Below are 7,309 nucleotides of genomic sequence, written 5' to 3'. Positions count from 1 at the left end.
CCCGTGTTAGTGGGTGCAAATTTACCTGTGCTCCCCTCTTCCTCTAGATGTGTGGTGTGTGGGGACCCCTTGAAGTTATGTGCGAAATTACAATACTCTTCTTTTAGACACAGAGAGTGTTAGTTGCTTTTATCAGATTTTCAAAGGCCTATGACCCAAAAAAGATGAAGACCGTAGCTGCCTAGAGAAAAGAACTGTGCCCGCTGCTGACCGAAAGTTCACCCCCCAGCTCTTGACAAAAATCCTGGGGCTCAGGTCATGAGGTTCTTCACGATTCACTTCCTAGGCAGGAAGTGCATAAATTCTTTCTCGGACAGCGCCACCTTCCTTATCTCTGTCCTTCCATTGGGCTGGCCAGAGCCCCGGGCCTCCTTCATCGGGGTCCCTAGTCCCCACCACCCATCTCCCCCTCACCACACATCTTTGAATTTCCACCCAACAACTCCCTCTGCTCTTGGTGCTTTCTCAACATGTTTGCCTGAGGACGTAGACGCCACACACAGAACAGTGTTAGGACAGACAAGAGGATTAGCATCCAAGTCGGGGGTGCAGGGTGGCAATGGGGTGACAATGACCAAGGTTTGAGTCTAGCTCCACCACACTTTAATTGCAGACCTCAGGACCTCAGCCAAGGAATTCTACCTCCCTGAGTCTGAGTTTTCTTTTCCAGAAAGTGGCAACGTCATGCGTTGTTGTGACAATTAAATGTAACCGTGTGCAGAGCTCAGTACCTTGCCTGGTCTAGAGGAAGCCCTGGTAAGTGCCAGCGTTGGGGACACCACACTGCAGTGGCAACGGGGCACAGAGCTCTGTTATAAAAATAACCGAAGTCCTTCTAATCTCTACGGTGAAGCTGATTTAGCTCAAAGCTCTTCAACTGCCCCTGAGATCAAGAAATAGTACCATGTCACCCCCATCGTGAAACTCCGCTCTTCTTTGGTGAGAACTCAAGGTTTCCTTCTCTTTCACCTTTCCCCCTCTCCTTCCTCTCTGACTCCCAGTGGAGAGCAGGGACAGTGAGGGGTGCTTTCCTGTCCCCTTGCCCAGCTCCAGTGGGGTGAGTCACTCTTGATCCTATCTCCTGCTGGGTCCTGGGGTGCTTCCTGGACACGATGGTCTGTAGGGTTGGCCACTGTCCCTGTAGCCCCCTCACATGAGTGACACCAGGCGCATCCAGGAGTGACCTTACTCCCCACTGCCAGGGATGCAGGGTCTCCCCACACCTCCCCTGGACACCTCTGGTCCCTCAGCCCTGTCTCTCATCTACTCTCAGGGACACCAGAAGTGGTCCCACAGGACCCTGGACTCAGAAGCGCCACGTACTGGGGATTTAATGCTCTGCCCCTGTTGATCACCTTCTGGAAATTCTTCATAATCTTACCTTTGAATCTGTGTTTTATATGCGAAGTCCCGTGGTGCAATGGAGCATGTCCTGGGGCTTGGCACCTCAGCTCACAAGGGTCCCACTTCCAGAGTTCCCAGCATCTTCAACCCACCCAGCCTCCACCTTTCAACCTCCCACCCAGTGACAGCTGCCACCCTCTGCCCCTGCGGAGGGGTGCATGGGCACGGGGAGGGTCAAGGTCAGATATGTGTGCCTCACACATCTTGGGATGGCACGCGGTGATGGCTGTCCACACTCCAGATGGGCCGCACCATGGCATGCTCCTTGGGGTGGTTGGGGAGGGGAGGACTCCCTTACTCTGATCCAGGTGTTATCTGTGTCCTGACGGCCCGGGGTCTCCCCTGAACTGGGGGCTGAAACAGCAGGCCCATGGGGAAGGAAAATGCCTGCTCTGTGCTCCTCCCCCTGGAACGCAGTGCATCAGTCCAGCTGATGGCTAGCAGTAGGGGGAGCCCGACCCGTGGGGTCTACACTCATGCCTTGGGTATCCCTGCACCTGAAGGAGCAGGACAGTAAATATTCAAAACAGGTCAAGAGGCCAAAACTGCAGAAATAAAGGGGGAAAAAAATCTTTTTTTTTTTTTGTATCTTTTATGGCCCTTCTGCTTTTCGCACAAGAGGTTTCTTATGAATTTTCATTTGGTCCTGAGTCCCCAAATAATGGAGTTTGAATCCCCTCCACTTTGAACCCCCTCCACTTCTCTCAGGTGCCATGAAAAATTTAGGAGGGAGGAGATGGGGGCCACACCACTGCCAGGCACAGACCTCTCTAGCAGCCCTCCGCAGTTTGGAACTGTCCCATGCTTCTGCAAGAGGGTTGCTTTCGAAACTCTGCCCATGGAACTCTGGTCCAGGTCCTCTTTGTTCTGGGTTTCCGTGAGAGAGAAAATGTGTCTCTTGATTCATGTATTCTCTGTCCGATTTTTTGATGCTCTCAGCCAAAAATCCGGCCACACACCATGATCCTTAAGGGGGGAGGGTGGTCTCAAAAAGTGCAGAATCCATTGTTAAATGCCCCTAATGTTTCCAGCTAGTGTCTGCCCACATCGGCACACGACTTCCCCTGTGGCCACGAGAGCTACCGTTATTGTACTGCCACGCATGTTTATGTGTGCGTATAAATACACGAGCACACAGGAAATGAAATATTGAAGTCAATAAATCTGTTAAAAAATCAACATGTGTCATTAGGTAAATTGTCCTACACACTGTTGCCAAATGTCTCACTGTTGTAAAGCACATCTGTGGTTTTTAAACCAAAATGCATCAGGGAGTTTCTTTCTACCTGCTAGATGGGATGCTGCCCAGTTCATGAATTGTTGAACAGGACAATTAGATCTTCAAAAAAAAATGCATCAGAGACCACAATGTAGGAACTACAATACAAAACTCTTAGAAGAAAACACAGAGGTACATCTTCATGACCTTGGATTTGGCAAAGGATTCTCAGCTATGACACCAAAAGCGTGGGCAACAAAAGAAAAAAGAGATAAAATGGAATTCACCGATATTAAAAAAAAAAAAAAACTTTTGCATTTCAAAGTAAAAAAGTCAACACAGAGTGGGAGAAAATTTTTGAAAAAATCAAATATTTTATAAGGGACTTATATCTAGAATATATAAAGAACTGTTGCAACTGAATGATAAAGAGACACACAGCCCAATTAAAAAATGGGCAAAGGATCAGAAAAGACATTTCGCCCAAGAAGAAATATACAATAGGCACACAAAGGTTAATAAGCATATGAAGAGATGGTCAACATCATGAGCCATCAGGGAAAAGCAAATCAAAACTGTCATGAGAATACACTCCATGCCCACCTGCATGGCTATCATACAAAAGTCAGATAACAACAAGTGTTGGCAAAATTAGAACCATCATACATTGCTGATAAGAATATTAAATGGTGCAGCTGCCGTGGGAAACAGTCTGGTGGTTCCTCAAAAGTTGGAACATTGTCACCATATGACCCAGCAATTCCACTCCGGGGTGTGTACCCAAGAGAAAGGAAACTATGTGTCCACACGAAAACTGGTAAGGATCACTAACAGCATAATTCACGATAGTCAAAAGGTATAAACAACCCATTGTCCATCAAAACATAAATGGATAAACAAAACTTGATATATCCGTATAATGGAATATTACCCAACCACCAAAAGGAACAAAGTAGTGGCAAAGGCTACAATGTGGATGAACCTTAAAACGTGATGCCAGCCACAGAAGACCTCATGTTGCATGGTTTAATGAAATGGGCAGAATAAGCAAATATATAGTGAGAGAAAGTAGCTTAGTTCCCTACTGCTGGAGGAGAGGAGCATTACAGCTAAGGAGAGCAGCTTTCCTTTTGGAAGGTGATGAAAATTTTCTAAAACTGACTTGAGTTTGCACAACTGAATTTATTGAAACCATCAGACTGTATACTTTGTAACTTTCATGTAAATTGTATGATATGTGACTTATACCTCAATAAAAATTTTTTTAAGACACCTTGGTTTTACTTAACAAGGTTAGTATTTTTGTCCCTCCCGCAGCCCTGTTATGGATTTCATGAGCTTGAGAACCAACTGGACAAAGCGCTCTGACCTCCCCCACACCTGGCCACTCCACCCCTGCAGTACAATTGCTTTTGTATTTATTCTGTTTCCTGGAAACCAAACCGAGCTCATCCCCGCTGTCAATGACAGAGTGTGACGGGGTCCATTTAGAAGCTGGACCTTGCCAGTTGCTCCAGGACACGACTGACCCCAAGGTGTGAGAGGAGCGCATCCGAAACCCACTTCCCCATGCTCCAGCCCATGCGCTCTGGACTTCAAATACGTCCCTGCCCACCGTCACATATCCAGGCCCTTTCTGCTGGCAAAGCAGGGACGGATGTGTATCCTACTCTGCAGACAAGTTGCAATTCAAACTGGATGATTCTGGAACGGTCCGTAGGAACAGTGCCAAGTTCCCATGAAAACGATGTCCCCTCATTCCCGGGGGAGACTTCAGGGTCAGTCCCAACACTCAGGAGCCCCACCCTCCCATCCTACAGTGTGTGCAGAAGAAACAAGTGTTTGCTGCCTTCCAGGGACCCTAGATCTGAACCATCCCCTCTGGATCGCCAATGTAAGACTGGATTTCCTCTCTCCAGAGTCCTCAGCCTTTACTTGCTCGCCCACAAGTTTCTGTGATAGAGCGAAAGGCACTAATTAGGGAACACTGGCTGTCCCCTAATTAGGGAGCCAGCAAGAGTCTAAAGGGATCCACCACTGTAGCAGCCACAGTGGCCGGGCAAGGGCATCATCACTGCAAGAGCTGAAGGCAAAAGGGGAGCCCTATCAGTTTTGCTGGGCTGGAGAGTGTGCCCCCAAATTCGTGTCCTTCCTGGAGTTTTAGAACGTGGTTTTATTTGGAAATATGGCCGTCACAGGTAGAATGGGTTAAGATGAGCTCATACTGGCACAGAGGGGGTCTTTAATCTGATGTGACTGGTGCCCTTAGAAGAAGAGGAAGAGACACAGACACACGGGAACAATGTCAGGTGACAACAGAGACAGAGATGAGGACGATGCTTCTAGAAGCCAAGGAAACCAAGGGTGCCCACCACATTGGAAGGTAGGAGAGAGGCGAGGAAGGATCCTCCCTTTGAGAGAGCACAGCCCTGCCGGTACCTTGATTTCAGTCTTCTGACCCCCCGCATGGAGAGAGAAGTTTCTGTTGTTTTGAGCCGCCCAGTTCGTGCTGGTTAGTTACAATGGCTGCAAGAAACCAGTGCATCAGTCTTTATTCCTGAAGCAGCACAGGGCTGTTCTCCCGATGTCCACAGACCTGCATGGAAAACACACCACAGAAGTAACCACAGATCGGCAGGTGGTTCAGCATTGCCCCAGGAACCTCACCGGACGGAGTCGCCCGGGCTTTGGGAAGCGGACGAGCCTCAGGAGAAACAACCATTCTGCAGAGATGATTTCCAGGCTTTGGACTGAAGCATAAGAGCTACATGAAAAAAACAAAACCATGAAAGTTTTTGAGGAAAAAAAGAGATTATTTTTACGATTTGAGGGTGGGGGTTCCCTTCCACAGGAAGGAAGATTCCATACCCAGAAGCCATAAAGGAAACAACTGAGAGATTAATCTTATACAAATTAAAAACTTCCGTAGATCAGAACACACAATAAAGAAAGTTTTAGAAACACAAACAGCGTGAGGCATTTTCTAACAAGCAAAGAATCAGTAGCCAAAAGTAGCTCTCACAAATCACGCACACACACGCACACACACCAGTCCGATAGAAGAATGGGTAAGAAATTTGAAGGCCCATTAAGATGAGGGCAACGTGTGTTGGATGCTCACGCGGGGCTCCCTCACTCTTGGTTTGGGCAGAGAATCCAAAGGTTAAGGACCATATAGCAGGTGCCAATGAGCCCCCAGGGTCTGAATCCTGGAGCCTTGATTCAGGACCCGCTGAAAAGATTATCTTATCACGTACCTCCCACCCATGGGAGAGGCAGGGACAGAGCCCCTGGTCCCTGGCTGGGCAGGAGCAGGGAGGGATGGCATGGGAGAAGTCTCCAGATGGGGACCGAGCAAAGACTGTGGGCCCCAGCACCTCGTGCAATCTTGTATGTTTATCTCTATCCCCTCCTGAAAATTCACTAACATGACAGTAAAGGAGGGAAAATAAGGCAAACACTTCAATGGACAAAGAAAGCGGAGAGGAAGCAACAGTGACAAACTTTTGCAACCTGGAAGGCAGCTGCGTGCGTGGCCACAATGTAGTGGCTCGGAGAGCCTGAGGTCTGACCGGAAGCAGGGAAGTCAAGAGGAAAAACAGAGTATGCAGAGCCACTGAAAGGGTACAGGGATTTCTGGAAGTGGCAGTATGGGTGCAACTGAAAACAGAGGATTGGTTAAAAATCAGCATGAGAGGGGCTCCTGGCTGGCTGTTGGTTAAGCACCCGACTCTTGATATCAGCTCAAGTCATGGTCTCAAGGTCATGAGATTAGCCCTGCGTGGCGCTTGGCTCTGGGTGTGGAGCCTGCTTAGGCTTCTCTCTCTCCCTCTCCCTCTGCCCCTCCACCCTGCTCAGGAACACACACACACACACACACACACACACACACTCTTTCTCTCTCTCTCAAAGCAAAAAACAAAACTTAACATTAGTATGAGAATATTTTGATCCATGGTCCCTTGCCCTAATCTGTGCAGGTGAAAAACTACCTCCCCAGCATCCTGGCAGAAGGCTGGGCTCTATTCCCCAGCAAGAGGGAGCCAGGGGTCTCTGGACTCAAGGACCAAGGGCGCAGGTGCAGGCGAGGGCACCTGGCTGACAACAAGGATGAAATGGAAGTCCACGCACCGAATTCTGAAACCCACACCCCATCCCTCTCTTGCCCTGAGAACGAGGCGCCAAGCTTATGATCCTTGTGCAGAATTTTGGATGATTCTTCTCTGGGGGTACTGGCCAGCCCAGTAGAATTGATGCAGACACTGGTTGTTTGGAGCCCCCGGTAAGGTGGTCAAGGTCAGTCTTCCTCCAACAAAGCCCCCCCAGACACAGAGCTTACAGTGTATGTGTTAGAGTCTTATTCTTCACATGAAGTCAGAGGTGAAAACTATCAAAGACTAAAAAACAGAGTTTAGAGGAAACAGACAACTCATGGAGTAGGGAAAAAATTATAATGTAATATAATATATAATATAATATAATATATAATATATAATATAATATAATATATTAAGTTATAAGTGTTGTCTCCAGGTAATAAGATATTAACACGCATCCATTAGATGAAAACTTGCTGCTTAAAAAATAGCAATAAAGTAAGTTTTAAAAGGATCGTTCGGAATTTTCAAAGTGTTCTGGGAAATTAAATTGGCAGATATCCAAAACAACTGCATAAAAGAAGTTTCG

Source organism: Ursus maritimus, unplaced genomic scaffold (assembly GCF_017311325.1).
Source record: "Ursus maritimus isolate PB19 unplaced genomic scaffold, ASM1731132v1 scaffold_7, whole genome shotgun sequence".
In the NCBI taxonomy this organism is placed as follows: Eukaryota; Metazoa; Chordata; class Mammalia; order Carnivora; family Ursidae; genus Ursus; species Ursus maritimus.
This window is presented reverse-complemented; position numbering follows the sequence as displayed.